Source organism: Rhinolophus hipposideros (genome assembly GCF_964194185.1).
Source record: "Rhinolophus hipposideros genome assembly, chromosome: 13".
Lineage (NCBI taxonomy): Eukaryota > Metazoa > Chordata > Mammalia > Chiroptera > Rhinolophidae > Rhinolophus > Rhinolophus hipposideros.
In genome coordinates this window covers 37,595,356-37,611,428 of record NC_138059.1, presented here as the reverse complement: position 1 = coordinate 37,611,428, position 16,073 = coordinate 37,595,356, and the positions used below count along the sequence as shown (strand labels likewise).

Here is a 16,073-nt window from a genome sequence, read left to right as displayed (position 1 = left end):
GATCCCAGCTCCATTCCCGCATTCCCGGTATTCGCTCTTAGACGAACAGCTCCCAGAACTCTTTTTTTTTTTTTTCATCCACTGGGGACTATAATGCTATTACCAACCAATTTAAATTTATTATGTAGGGTCATACTGTCCCACCATTCCATAAGAGCTCTGCTTTGAAAAGTGTAATGCGTGATAAAAATGTAAGGTGTTGTCATCTAATGGCATTCCTATAGATGCTATGCACGGTGTAACCTGAACTTTGAATACTTTTAAAGTGGGGTAGCAAAGAGTTTGGTACTTTTGGAAACTGGAGATAGTTTGACCCAGATGATTTAGTAACTTCATTTATTTGGTTTGTTTTTGTTCAAAATATTTTTAATGTCCCTGAAGAGCAGAGTGCTGTGTTGTGCTGGAGCGAATGTTACCTGTTCATTAGAGCTCACCTTTAAATTTTCACGAATTTTGGGAACCAGTTGTTAAATGCAACCATTCTTAAAAATTAAATTATATAAACTTAAAATTAAATTAACTATATTAAAAACAAAATAACACTCAAAAATCACTATGGTCTACTTATTTCACTACATTTTACTATAATTTATGCTGTTGATGTTATTTACATCTATTGTATCTGAAACACTATACAATGGGTTGCTCTTAACTTCCCATTCAGTGATGTCACTTGGGTAGCTTGAAATCAGCCTTTGTGGATGTATTTACACCGGAGAAATTGTGAATGCTACAAAATACAGCTTTTTCTCCCTAAGAGTTGCATATGAAACATTTACCAGCACATCACTAATGTTACCATCAGACAAACTTCCCTGCAAGGTAACACTCCTTTTCTGTAGGGCTCCTCGGGTTATTCTCCCCGCAGCTTTGTTTTAACGATTAGAATCCTGGCATGTTGTATTTCTCACTCAATTAAAAAAAATTTTTTTTCCTCCAAGTTGCCTTGCAGGGTGATTGTATTTGGAATTGTCCTCCAGCCGAGAGACAGGAATAAGCCATTTGATATAGAAGTTGCCTTTGCAACATGGTTCCAGGGGGAGCAGTTCATCATTGCCATCCAGTTTAACTGGCTTAAATTAATGATTTGATTTTTCTTTAGAAAAGATGAAATCTAAGATGGTATGTGCCAGTATAAGTGACTGTTGAACAACACAGAGGTTTAGGGGTGCAGACCTCTGTGCAGTCAAAAATCCTCTGTAAATTTTGACTTACCTAAAACTTAGTTGTTCTTTGGTATCCACAGGGGATTACTTCCAGGACCCCCTATAGATACCCAAATCAGTGGATGCTCAAGTCCCCCAATATAAAATGGTGTAGGTAGAGTAATGCATACAGGTGGCCAATTGCAACTGCAACTCCCAACCATAGATGGAAACAGCACAGGTATTACTTGAAAAAAATCCCTCCTTAAGTGGGCCAGTTGAGTTCAAACCTACTTTGTTTAAGGGTAAACTGTAGTTGAAAGAATCGATTAGCATGTAGATTTGCATAAAGTGAAAAGATAAAAAAGGAAATGTTTCTAGTTGTGTGTTTTGTTTGTATGAATATTAGAAAAAAATGGAGCTTATTTCCTTCTTCTTCCACTCCCATTCCCATTTTAAGAAAATACCACATATACATCATCCAGAAGTCGATGTTTTCAGAATTTCGTTTATAGCTCATCGAATTCTCCATTGGGTCTCTTGACTTTAGTCGTGTTGTATTTCTGCTGTGTGTTAGAGAGAGAAAAGTCTGTGTCTACAAAGAAAAATGCCACATATCACATATGTGGATGGCTGTGTGATAAACTGTAAAACTGATAGCTAGTGCACTATTAAAAATCTCCAGATGTCAGGAGTAATACTAGTTGTGCTTCGGTGGACTCTAAACAATGGAAGTGTAAGTATGTGACATGTATACAGAAGATTCTGCATTCATGAAAATCACATTAGAAAATAATTTTTAAAAACCATATTACAGTACCCCCCCAAATTATCTGTGGGGATATGTTCCAAGACCCCCAATGGATTCCTGAAACTGCAAATAGTACTGAACCCTATATATACTATGTTTTTTGTTAGGCATACATATCTATGATTTCGGACAATTAAGTTCATGAACTTGTTGCAACGATGTTGCTAACCTTTTGATATCAGAGGGATTATTCATTATGAATTTGTACCAACTAGACAAACAGTTAACCAAGTTTACTATTTGGAAGTGCTGAAAAGGCTGGATGAAAAGTTAGATGACCTGAACTTTCCGCCAACAAGTCATGGCTCTTGCATCATGACAATGCACCAGCTCACATGGCACTGTCTGTGAGGGAGTTTTTATCCAGTAAACAAATAACTGTATTGGAATACCCTCCCTACTCACATGATCTGGCCTCCAATGACTTGTTTCTTTACCTGAAGATATAGGAAATATTGAAAGAAAGACATTTTGATGACATTCAGGACATCAAGGGTAATATGACAACAGCTCTGATGGCTATTCCAGAAAAAGAGTTTCGAAATTGCTTTGAAGGGTGGACTAGGTGCTGGCATCAGTGCATAGCTTCCCAAGGGGAGTACTTCGAAGGTGACTGTAGTGATATTCAGCAATGAGTTATGTAGCACCTTTTCTCGGATGAGTTCACAAATTTAATTGTCCAATCTCATATGATAAAGTTTAATTTATAAATTGGGCACAGCAAGAGACTAACAACAATAATAAATTAGTTATAATTATAACAATATACTGTAATAAAAGTTATGTGACTATGATCTCTCTCTATTTCTCAAAATATTGTACTGTACTCACCCTTCTTCTTGTGAAGATATGAAGTGATAAAATGAGAACTGAGTTGAGAACTTTCACATTTTCACATACAGGAAGCACTTTATGGCTTCTCTTTGGCATATCAGAATTATCAATACTCAGAGTAGCATCAATACTCTTGGGCTTTATTAAGAAAAATAAGGATTACTTGAATACAAACACTGCTATACCACGACAGTCAAAGTCAACTGATAACTGAGATAGCTGCTAAGTGACTAATGATAGGTAGTGTTTACAGTGTGGATATACTGGACAAAGGGATGATTCACATCCTGGGTGGACAGAGCCTGTTGGCCTGAGGTTTCATCACACTACTCAGAACAGTGTGCAGTTTAACCCTTATGAATTATTTATTTCTGGAATTTTCCATTTAATAGTTTTGGACCACTGCTGACTGCAGGTAATGGAACCATGGAAAGTGAAACTGCGGATAAGGGGAAACTACCTAATATATTCCTTTGGTATTTTTTTTTTCCAAATTGAGGAATCTTTATCTCCATAGTTGTTAATATGTGTAGATGATAATGTGAGTCTTTGTCGCCTAAGTCTTTACCAGTCTTGGAAAGCATGCGGAGCGTCAGATGTTTCATAAAGGAGTTTAACCAAAGTGTTTTCAAATGATACAATTATTAAACATGGTAAAAGGTAAAACATGTCATGTACTATTACATTTATTAGTATTCCAAGGAAGTATTTTAGAGAAAGCGTATCCAAAATAAGAAAACAAAGCCCTGCTGACTCTTCCAAGTAACTGCAGAATGCTCCAAGCCTGCCTTCTTGCTAGCACCATTCTAAATGAGTTAGAGGTGGTGATACAGCTGGTTTTATTGTCCGTTATAGCTCTAGGCCAACCCCTTTATTTAGAAGGTGTTTTATAATCCTTCTTGCTCTTCACAGAATGAATTACAAGGCCTCTTTGAATTCTCAGGTACTTAGGTTTAATTTTCCCGACCCTGCTTTTCTCCACACACATCACGCAGACCCTCTAAATAAATAGGCACTGCTGAGTAGTGACAGTGGTGTGAGGGGAGGCATCCTCCCAGAATAGTTGCCAGCCTCCCAGCAGCTGATGCTATGGAAGAAATGGAACAGCATTGAGGCAGCTCTGGTTCTTTTAAGTAGTCCCTGAGTGAGGCCCCAATGTCATGTAGGTAAATTCAGTCCAGAACATGCAGAATCTTTATTGGAATTTGTACATTCATCTCTCACAGCTGTGGAGAGTTTAGACTAATCACAACTCTCACTGGGATACTATCATCTTCATAATTTGAAAAAGGATCAGGAGCCTGCAGGCTTGGAACATCTTGAGAAAACTCTGGCCTTGAAATATATCATCACACGTGGGGGACACCACTTGCGGCATCATCGCAGAGAGGTTAAAAATGCTGAAATCAAGTATTTCTCTGGCGTGATTTCAAATAGTCTGAGAAATCTGAGAACATTTTTCTTTTTTTAAACTGCAAAACAGATTCTTTCTTCTTCCATCAACCCTGTTGCTGTCAATGTGTCCAATGTTAGGTGCCAGAAATGAGCATAGCCTTTTAATGATAACAATGCCAAGGTTAACACAGTCACCAGGGATTCTCTCAATAATCTGTTAGGGTGTATTTTGATCCACAGACACGTTCCAAAGGCGTGCACCTCCTTAGTCTTTCTAGCCTCAGTACATTTCTCTTCAGCAGCCTGGATAATACCTGTCACTTTTGCCAGAACTTCTCATGCTTTGGGACCCCTTGGACACGATTTTTCATTGACCCCATGTGTCCATATGGTAGGAATAGGTTCAAAGTTGGTATTTGGGAAGCAGCCTCTCACAGCACAGAGGCCTAGTGAACTATAGTCATTTGTTCAAAAGGCCAGTATTCACAGATGTGCTATCTGAGTGTAATACAATTTTTGACCCCACCCAAATGGATATTTTATCACCATCCACATAGCAACCAACAAACAGATAAGCTTGAGGAGGCAAATGCTAGTGTATGTCTCTCAAAACAGTCAAACCTCTGAGGAGTCAGTAATCCAGCTCTTTTTTGAGGCTTTGTCATTAAAATGTTCCTTTCATTTCTACAGTTCTGTGAGTATAGTTCCCTCTTCCCTTTTCCTTTTCCCATATTATTTTTTGCTTCATGATTTTTATCTTCAGAAAGTTAAACCTGATTCAAGGGAAAAAAAAGAATCAGTTTGGGGACTATGGTGTGTGTGTGTGTGTGTGTGTGTGTGTGTGTGTGCATGTGTGTGAATTTCAGCTAGGTGTTATAATAAGAGTAAAGTGAGGACCAAATTGGTAGAAGCAATTGGAAATGTCACACAGCCTTGGGCTTAGGCTCAGTGCCTATCAGTCTTCCATTCCCTTGATTGGCCATGTTGCCTCTTAGGGAAGAATCCAGGGTTTTAAGTAGATAAGTTTGCTCTGTTTCCTTGGTCACATTTCCATATGTCAACCAATCTTTATGGCTTTAAAAAAGATACCTCTAGGTTTCTGAAATCTAAAAGCTCTCGACCTACACAAAAAGCTCATGGAAGTCCCTAAGGATAAAGCCAACAGAGCTATCTCTCTTACAATGAACTTCCCAAGTAATATATAAGGGCTGGAAAGGACTTTAGTGATTATGTATAAATCTTTTTCATTTTACAGATGAAGCAATCATGGCTAGAGAAGTGAAACAATTTAGAAATTCTTTCCTAATTAAGAAATATTCATTACCAGAGGGTAAGGGGGGTGGGGGGTGGAAGATGAGGGTAAGGGAGATCAAATATATGGTGATGGAAGGAGAACTGACTCTGGGTGGTGAACACACAATGGGATTTATAGATGATGTAATACAGAATTGTACACCTGAAATCTATGTAATTTTACTAACAAATGTCACCCCAATAAATTAAAAAAGAAGAGGTATTCATTGCAACCGTTCATTACATTGTCTTACTTCATTATCATGTTGGTTATTCTCGATAAGATTATTTCTAATGGCCATAAGTTTGATGATATAAATTTAATGTCAGATTGCCACATTTTGGAATCCTTTCATGACTGGATTGACATATCAATTAAGAGATAGCTCATCTCATCAAGTTTTTAAAATCTCTGTCTATATCACGGTAATGTTCCCATAGCCCTAGTGATTATGTCTAGACCTTATATTACATGTAAGCGTGATCGAACAATACAGTGAATGTTTAAATAAAATAATTATTATAGTAAAAGACACATTTGCTATTAATCTCCCTCAAAATACTCCCCCTCGCTTTGAGCACACTTATCTCATCATTCTTGCCATTTTCTGAAGCAGTTCTGGAAGTCCTTTTTCATGAATGTCTTTAATTGTGCTTTCTTAACTGCCTCGATGTCCTGAATCATTCTGACTTTGGGGAAGAGCCAGAAGTAGCATGGTGCCAGATCTGTTAAATAAGGTGGATGAGGACACACCGTAATGTTTTTATTTGACAGAAATTGTCGTATACCAGAAGCGATGTATGACACGGAGCGTTGTCATGATAGAGGATGATTTACAGCACACTTTAAAACACACCTTCTCTCAACCATAGCTCACACCCAACTGACTGCACTGAACAAGTTGAAACTTGTCACACTCTGTTACTAAGGTTTGATGTGCTACTTCCTGTGTTGAAGATCCTTGCCTTTCTGTTGTTTGGCACTCAGCAGTAGCATTCACCATATTTTGTGGTCCCAAATGGAAAGGCTCCAGGTTACACATCACTTCTGGTATGGAAATTTCTGTCAAATAAAAATATTATGATGTGTCCTCATCCACCTTATTCACCATATCTGGCACTATGTGACTTATGGCTCTTCCCCAAGGTCAAAATGACCATTAAAGGTAAACATTTTGAATCGATTCAGGACATCGAAGCAGCTACAACAGCACAACTGAAAACACTCACGAAAGAGGACTTCCAGAACTGCTTCAAAAAGCTGCAAGAATGGTGGGATAAATGTATTTGAAGTGAGGGGGAGTAGTTTGAGGGGGATTAATGATAATGTGTGTTTTACTGTGATACTTTTTTTTTTTTAAATTTCAACATTCACTGTAATTTTTGATCACAGTCATTTAACGACAGGGACTATAACTGATGTATATTTGTTTCTTCTATAGTGCCTAGGAAGGGAGAGAGAAGTATATCTTTTGAGAATATCTACATTGAAATTCTATTGTGATACTGCTATTGGGAGCAGGGAACCCCCATTGTATTGTAACAGTGAGGCTGATTCTATGACCTGTGAGTTGGAAGCCTGTAGAGATGGTAAGTTCTAACTGATATGGGTGCAGTATGGTTTTTCAAGCCAAAGAAGCTCTTGGCTGAAGGAGAATGAGTTTCCCTGAGCACACAGGGAGGTCTCAGTTCTGGGAGAGGCTGTGGGGCTACAGAAGAGGGCCAGAGCAGCATGTGAGCTCCAGAACAGCAAGACCTGGGTTCATTTCTGTACCCTCAGTGCTAACATGTGACTGGCCTATGAAGGAATGCCCAGATTCCTTCCATAACAGGAGCAGCATATTTTCTGGCCTTTTGTTTTTTTATTCTGAAACCAACATCATCTCAGACTATATGCAGCCAGGTTCTACAAGACATTATCATTTATTGGCAGAATGTCACTGATTGCTATGTCAGTTCCTGTTTGCCCTACTTGCTGTGGATACTGAAATATTCTACCTATAGGATGAATCCCACCAGCACCTAGGCTAACCCAGGATTTTCTCATTCTTCTCCATCATGGTTGGATCTGGATCAATCTGGACGGCCTAAGTCTGGTATCCAATGAACAAAGAGCAACATTGCTGTCTTCACCATGCACCCCAAGGATGGACTTCAACTCTACTTTTAGATGGAACTCCACTTCTGTTCTTGGGCTGAAACTGTGTCCAAACCCCAAAATCTTGTCCAGGCTGAAGTAGTTTCCTAAGGTTGCCAATAATAAATTGCCATAAACTTGGTGTCTTAAAACAACAGAAATGGATTCTTTCAGTTCTGGAGGCCAGAAACCTGAAATGAAGATGTAGGCAGGACTACACTCCTTTTGAAGGTTCCAAGGGACCTCCTTGCCTCTTTCAACTTCTAGTGACTATTAACATTCCTTGGCTTGTAGCCTCATCACTCTAATCTCTGCCTCTGTCTTCATATTCACTTTTCCTCTATATGTCATCTCAGTGTGTTCATTTTATACGGATACATGTGATTGCGCTTCGGGCCTACCTAGATTATCTAGGATAAATGTCTCTTTTCAAGATCCTTAACTTAATCACATGGGCAAAGGCCCTTTCCCCAAATTATGTAACAGTCCAGGGATTTGACATGGATATCTTTTCATAGGGTAATTTCTTAGCTTGTCACTAGGACCCTGACAAACTCTGGGCCTGTGCTGGTCCCTCTTCCTGGGAGATCAGCTCCTTGTCTCTCTTGGTTCTGGCTAAGGATATGTTTTAACATGATGAGTCTGTCTGGAATCAAATTCTGTCACCAACTTGACTATGAGTATCTCCATAGCTCACACATTCTTACTGACTTCCCAGGCCTCCATTTCCAGCCACTTGGGTATAAGTGTCAGGCTGTATCAGATCCAAGCTTGCCTTTAAATACTGTGACTTTGCTTGATGGACTCCTTTCCCACAAATGAGCCCAAGGTCATGTCAGTTCTCTTAACCTGAGCCATACTGGAGTGGTTTCCATCCTTTTGTCAGCCTGGTCTTGAGGTCTCAGCATCCCTCATGGCAATGATTGTGTTGTCAGGTATAGTGTTCTCGTATCTATAATATAATTTATTGGATACCTACCATATTCTGAGCTCTTTATATAACTTATTTGATGTCACAGCTGAAGAAATAGGGACAGAGACAAACTTGCTTGCATAAGGTCATACAATGTGAGTTTTGAAATTGGGTCTAACTGTAAAACTCATATTCATTTTACCATGCATACTATATTTTTATATGTTTTTAATATTTATCTGAAGGTTATCTTCTCTCTTCCATCTCATTAAAACAAAACAAAACAAAACAAAACACAAAACAAAACAAAAAAACAGGTGGGGGTAGGAACTCAGTTTAATTCGATTTTCTAATTATTTGTAAGGACTTGGCAGACAAATGTACTCAACTGATAACTTAATTCTTACATTCTTGTCTGTGGGGGATCTTTCCAGCCCAGGATCTTTAAGTGCATATAAGTCTACACTAATCTTGCCAGTTTGTATTATTTTATAGTTATTGCAATTCCCCACCATGTGCAGAATCTGTCTGTACTCTTAATATTCTCATTCTCCAGCAACCATCCTTCATTAACAGAGAAGAAGAGATGCAAGTGTGAAGGAAAATGCCAAGTTCAGTCAGCGAGGAAAAGTTTAAAAGTTATATTCCAAGGAAGAAGTCATGCAATGAATTTACAAACTGGCCTCTGACTGAAATCCAGACCAATATCCATGCTTCTAAGTACAGTTAGACTAAAAGCCTTAGAACCAACAGAGATGTGTCACTTGGCCTTGCTAGCTTTGGTTTTACTTTTAGCTCTGTTACTGTATTATGGTCTTGGATGAGACATTGACCCTTCTTGTTTTTCAGTCTCCTTATGTGTAACTGTGGCTAGTAAATACTTATGTTTTCCACACTTTCTATAGTATAATAAACTAAAATAAATTTTTAAAAAGATAGCTTTCTTAATCTAAAAGAAACATAATTTAATGAAAGGCAATGTACTAATAGTGGTGAACACATGGCTTTAGAACTCATAGGACCTGAGTTTCAAACTCACTTCCCCTATTTACTAGCTTGAGGGTGGGAGGTACTTGGAGGCATTGTTTATCTTCTCTGACTGTCAGTTTCTCCATCTATCAAAAAAAAAGGAGGGGGGGTTAGTAATACAGTGCATATCTTGCAGGAATGTTGTGAGAGCTGAATGAGATCCCAAGCTAAAGGCAGCCAAAGTATGGAGCTACTGAGAGAGCCAGACTGGCCTCTAATGATGACCCCGAGAACAAAAGACCATCCTTGCTTCCTCGCACCTCTCTGGGCTTGTCTAAAATTTTCTCTCCAAAGTCAGGATGCTGCTTTGTAATAGATAGACTACTGGACCAAGCCAAGAGGAGTTAATTTCATTACTTTAAAACAAACCCAAACATCAAAGACGACTTTGTCTGATCCCTGAGGAGGGGATACAAGATGGAAGTTAAGCCTCCTGATAAAAAGGAAGTAGGTAGGCAAGTCAGAAAGGACCTTTGAGGGATCCTTCTTGAGGGCAGAGAGAACAGGTGAATGATGTTCCAGGGTAGATTAAGTCAGAGAAAACATATCTGTTGCACAAAACCCTTTTTGTTGAATCCTACCACCCCAGTTCACACTGTTGTCCCTTATGGAAATCTGTAAATATCCTCTAACTGGCTTCCCTGTATACATACATATATGTAAAAGATAGCCCACTGTGTACATACATTCCTGGCAATCTTCTTAGAGCTCAGGCTTTCAGGTTTTTTGTCCAGGACTCACAGTGAGAAATACATTTTAGAAGACAGGACAGTATACACATATGTGTCTCTACTATTTCTCTCTCTCACTCTCTCCTCCCCCATTATCTATCTATCTATCTATCTATCTATCTATCTATCTATCTATCATCTATCTATCATATATCTAATCTATCTATCTACCTGTATGTTATCTATGTAAAGTGAAACAAAAATTTAATGAAATTGTATTTTAATGTATGTGAGATGCATTCTGATATTTTCTGTTTTATTCTATTCTATCCTTTTATTTGAAAAAACAGTGCTAGTCAAAACCTACTTAAATAGATTCCATGACCCACTTAAATAGATTCCAACACCTACTTAAATAGATTGCAGGAGGAAGAAGAGGAGGAGGAGGAGGAGGAGAGGAGGAAGAGGAGGAGGAAGAGGAAGAGGAGGAGGAGTGACACCCAGTTTGAAGTATTCTGTTCTTAAAGCATTGCTCTGATTTTGTCCTTAGTTTCTTAGTAAATCTCTGATGGCCTTCCTTTGCCTTCCATATGAAGTCCAAATTCCTTAGCTGGAAGGCTCTTAATTCCCCCTCAGATCCATTTTCTTGGCAAGAGGCAGCAATAGTGGGGGCTTTGGAGTCAGATGGGCCAAAATTGAAGGCTGTTCTGTGGCACTTACCAGTGCTGTGGCCTTGGACAAGTTAACTTAATTTTTTAGATCCCTGCACCCTCACCTGGATGGGAGGAACATTTTTCTGAGGATGCAGGAGTCCAGTTCTTTTCCTGTTGCCTTTCAGAGGAGACAATTTCTTCTAGCCCTTCCAAACAGCCTTGTCATCCTATCTTCCAATTAACCACATATGAATAATATTCCTGGTTGCTTGTCTGCAACTGCTGGGAGTATTTGTCTTCTTAAACTTCATTTCAGCCAGAAACTTATTTTTTGACATCCTCTTGTTTGACATCTTGTTTTGGATGCTGAACTTTGAACAAAATAATTCAAGATGGTGATGTAGAGAAAAGCTGATTGTTGGCTCTTCCAAAAATCTGCCTTTAGGGACCACAAATTGAGCATTTAAAATTTAAACACTGTAGCACAGCCTAACTTGAGATTTCAGTCCTAAGACAGACAGACTCTCACCATTACTGAGATGGATGGTGTAATAATTAAACTACTGTTTAGTGTAATCACTTTTACCTGAAGGTTCCAAAGCCTCGAGAACATCTGGTGGCAATTCGTAGTTAACGCAACATTATTTTGCATTTATTAAGTATTGATAGTGCACTAAGTGTTGTAGAGAATACAATCCCTGTTCAGAGGTCGAGGGAGAGGGCAAATATGTCCACCTTCCTCCCGCCAAAAAGATAAAGCTTTTATAATAGTTAAGGAGTTTTCCCTAAAACCCCTTCTATCGAAGTTAGTTGAAACTTTATGATTTTGTAAAAAGCTGTCATTTTTATAAAACTTCTACAGTTTGCAAAATGTTTTTACATGGATTATCTAATTTAATCTTCGCTTTAGCCTTGCTGCATTGTGATTTAGTCAGCAGCAAGCAACAGAAAACCTGACTCAAAATGCATTCAATAATAAGGAAAGTTACACTTGTCTTAACTCTAAACCCTGGAGTGCAGTGGTCTCAGATATTAATCCAGCAGGTTGGTGAGGACTCAGGTAATTCTCTCTCTTTCTACTCCATCATCTAGAGCATCAGCTCTAGCGAAGGCTATTGCCCCTCATGGTAGTAAGAATTTTGTCAGTAGCACTGGAACTACCCACATCATTATTCATGTCTAGTTCAAAAGAAGAAAAATCTGTCACCTAACCATGGAAGAGAAGTCCTTCTCTTCTCCTGATTAGTCATTTTAGGTAATGTATCCACTCCATGGGGGTGAGGTGGTGACCTACAGTGACTGGCTTGGGTTCCTGAACTAATTACTGGCTAGGAAGGGTGTGATTACTGTGTTTGGCATAGACCTATTAGGATCCACTCTTAAAGCTGGGCATGGAGCTAGTTCCTCTGCGTCACATGAAGGGAATGGATGAAAGAACAAAGTCAGGAAATAAGAAGAGGGGAATGGATGCTGTTAGCATTCAACAGGGTTTACTCCAAGTATTTGGTGCTAATTTACAGAGGAAAACCCAGGGCTTATGGAAGCTGAATGACTGCCAATGATCTTACAGTTAAGTGGATGGCCAAAAGGAGACTTCTAATTACAAATCTGTTGTCCACCTTAGCAGTAGAACCAACCCATGACTACAAAAAGCAGAGGTTTGTCTGCAGTACCTCCCTTTCCTCCTCCTCCCTCATCCTCTTTCCTTTACATTTTAGTAAAAAAGCACTTACTGCCATTGTTGTGTCATCCCAGTCTATAGATAGTGATGCTCTCAGGAATGCTTGAGGTACTTTCCAGGACCTACCAGTATTACTCATAGGGAGCCAGCCCTCACAGACATTTACCCAAGCTGGGGCAGTATTGTGGCTGGATTAGCCTTTGTGATTCTTATTATTATTGCAGGATGCACTCCAGCAAAATCATCAGGGAACTTTGAAGATCAAGATTTATTACTCATGCATCCTGGAGGGTACATGGCACACCTGAAGGCCACACAGTGAAGTTGAGGGGAGAAGGAGAGGCAGAGAGAGAAAAGGAGAGAGGGAGGGAGGGAGGGAAGAAGAGAGAGAGAGAGAGAGAGAGAGAGAGAGAGAGAGAGAGAGAGAGAGAGAGAGAGAGAAAGAGGAGGCCTAGGGCTGTGCCTTTGTTAGGATCCAAGGGTGGCATGTATCAGGTTGGTGCAAAAGTAACTGCAGTTTTTGCAATTATTTTTAACCTTTTAAACTGCAATTATGTTTGCACCAACCTAATATGTCTAGGGTTTTGCAGGTTCACTCTTCATTGGCTCAGTTAAAGCGTAAAAGTGGAAATTAGGGTGTGGAAAAGGGAGATGTGGTCAATTATTTAGGTTATCTAGGGCTTTCTGAAAGGGACTTCATGGATGGGGCCAGGAAGATAAGGAATTAGGATTCCTTATCTGGTTGTTTTGCTGGTAGCTGTGATTTACAGCTGGCAATATGTTTATTCAAGATGGATGACTTTTGAAATGGATGCCTCAACAATCAGAAAGCTTAATGTGAGGCATTTACACTTCAGGCATGAAGATAACCAGTTTCTTCACTGTCCTGAACCCAAGAAACTTGGGCATATTATTTTGTTTCTTTGGCTTCCATTTTTCAATGAGGGCCTTAGAACTGTTATGGCACTTGCTAAGAACTCAAATTTTCCTGATTTTCACAGCTTTATATTTCCCCTGGAGCCTCTGCTTATCAGTGGTTTTAGACTCTTTTGTTAAATACACATGGTAAGATGTGTATTTGTACAATGACCCAATGCATATGTGTGCACACGTACTTTCATTTCATTGAATAATATTTATCTTTAGTACAGAATGTAATGCACTCTTCTACTATAGTCTGCTATAGTCTATTTTATATTTTATTCTATCTCAACTTATTTTATTTTTAAAAATTCTGGAAGAAAATGGACTACATTGATTTCCTGACCCTTCCATGGATCTCAACCCTTATTAAAGCTTTCAGGGTCGAACTTCAACTGAATTTTTGGGCTCTAGTTGGCAAGCTTGTATTTGCCCAATCTCCTCATCCACTACCTTACACCCAGTAAAATCTTATATTTCAACAATCTTACATTTCATCAATCTTACACTTCATCTCTTTGGGATCCTGGCTTCTACTTTCTCCTGTGACAATTGGTCAGTAAGATACACTGACATTTAGCTCACCAGTGTGCTAACAATCTTTATTCTGCCCAATCCTCCCTGGCCCAAGCTTTTATGACATCCAGTGGTTAGATCTGGTTAAGTCCTTATACGGCCTTTAGACACAGTTAGGTCTCTTTTTTTTTTGGTAGCACTATGGTTTATTAAGCTCTGCCTTAGTACAGGCATTGGGCTTTCCCATCGAGCTCTTGATATATAAAACCCAGATGTTCTGCCAGTGCTTTTTGAGCAACGAGACCAGGAAATTGACAGCTAAGTGGATGTTGTACACAAGCCCATCAGCTGTCATTTTCTCTTGGCCAACTGCCACTGCCGGACACAGCACCTTCTTCACCTGGAACTTGATGGTGGATTTCACTTCACTGACTTTGGCCACCCTCTTCTCATTGTGGAAGGGAGGAAAGGGAAGGGAACTTGTCAGGCTTTTTCAGGCCTGGGCCCAGGATTTATGGGATCTGCTTGATCAAGAGACTCTGAAGCCCAAAAGGCATCATACTTCTTGGCTAGCTTTTTGACCAGTTTCTTATTCTTGTTGAATTTCTTCAGTGCCTCAATGTCCATGTGGGAGACATCCACAGCCTGGGCTTCGTCAGAGTGCTGCTGGTTCCCCAGAACACATACGGAGAACTTGGGGCGGGGTGTGGCTTTAAGCCTGATGGTGCCTGAGAAGCATTTGTCCTTCTGAGGGTCATAGTTCTTCAAGTTGATCGGCAGCTCTACCGTCTCCTTCCAGTGCTTGCACTGGTCTCCTTGCAGGACTTCCCGCACCACCTCATAGAGGGTGTCAGGGGATTCTGCTGCTCATGTTGCCTCACGCTTCAAAAACCAGAAAAGTGGGTCTCTCGACTTTTGATAGCCATAAATAATAAATAAGACTGAAAGTATTCTTTTCTGGAACAGAGATAAAAGACTAGACTAGATCATTTAAAAAGTGAGCCACTTCTTTCCTCAGATTTCTGTACAATCAGATTCTCTCATTTCTTTCTACCTGTCCCCCTCTGTTCCTGCCTCTTCTCCATCTTTTCCTCTTCTCAGAGTGAGGTGCTAAACCTCGTTATCACGAATGTTTGACGTTTGCTCTGCCTATAGAACTGTAGCTCTGGCCCAGAATTCCTGCAGAAATGCTAGATTCATGCAGGTTCACCAGTGACTTTCACTCTCAGAAATCAAGTCCAGTCTAGCTATTTGTAAGTAAATAAATCATTTTAGGGAAGGTGAAAGTTCATCTGGCCCAATATTTCTCCTCTGTTTTTGGTTTATCTTAATTCCATTTTGCTATTTTTTCACCACACCCTCAATCTTCTCTGTCTCCAAAAGAAGCATAACTGCCCCTGCTCAACTTTTATAAACTCTGTTATAACCACTTTCTTCAATAACTAATTCCATATGTTGCATACATGAGCTCCATGAGGATCCTTCCTCCCCTCTCTTCTCTCTCATTTTTGCGTGGCATCACTCAGTGTTTGAATCATTACAAGTAAAAGGAGAAAACACTCTCCAATCCCACACCAGCAGCGCCTTCTGTATGGTGTGTTCCGTGTGTTTCATCATTTAAAAGGTTTTGTGGAAGTTTTTCTAACTCAGTGAGAAACACTGCAGTGGGAAGTTATATACTGTTAGGAAGCTGCTTTAAGGTATTTGCCATACCTCACAGGCATGGAACTCTGTGGAAAGGTCAGCCTGTAGAAGCTGTGCCATGGTTCATGAAAGGAAGAGTGATGCATGGTGAATATTTTTTTCACAGCACCAATTTCTTCCTCCCTGCCCCTTCCCAATATTTTAAAGATGTAATTGGATTTGCTCCACAGGTTCAAATGACTGCCTCTTTCTAAACACTGGCCTTATATGTGCTGACACCCGTTGTTGGAGGCACTTGTAAGCCAAAGGGGACTTGATAGATCCTATGTCTCTCATTTGACCCCATAGTGCATTATTTAAGGGGCATCTTTTGTTTGACTCCATAATATAATATTCAAGTAAATAAGCTGATGCCAGTCTGCCTCAATAA

General features: G+C 39.6%; 1 pseudogene across 1 annotated transcript; it reads right to left on the bottom strand.

The window, feature by feature from the left end:
• Positions 1-14,220: 14,220 nt before the first annotated feature.
• On the bottom strand, positions 14,221-15,763 carry LOC308506545 (large ribosomal subunit protein uL1-like; annotated as a pseudogene). Its single transcript has 2 exons — positions 15,718-15,763; positions 14,221-14,862 (listed from the first exon to the last, which is right to left on the bottom strand). The product of its transcript is annotated as a large ribosomal subunit protein uL1-like (transcript).
• Positions 15,764-16,073: the final 310 nt, after the last annotated feature.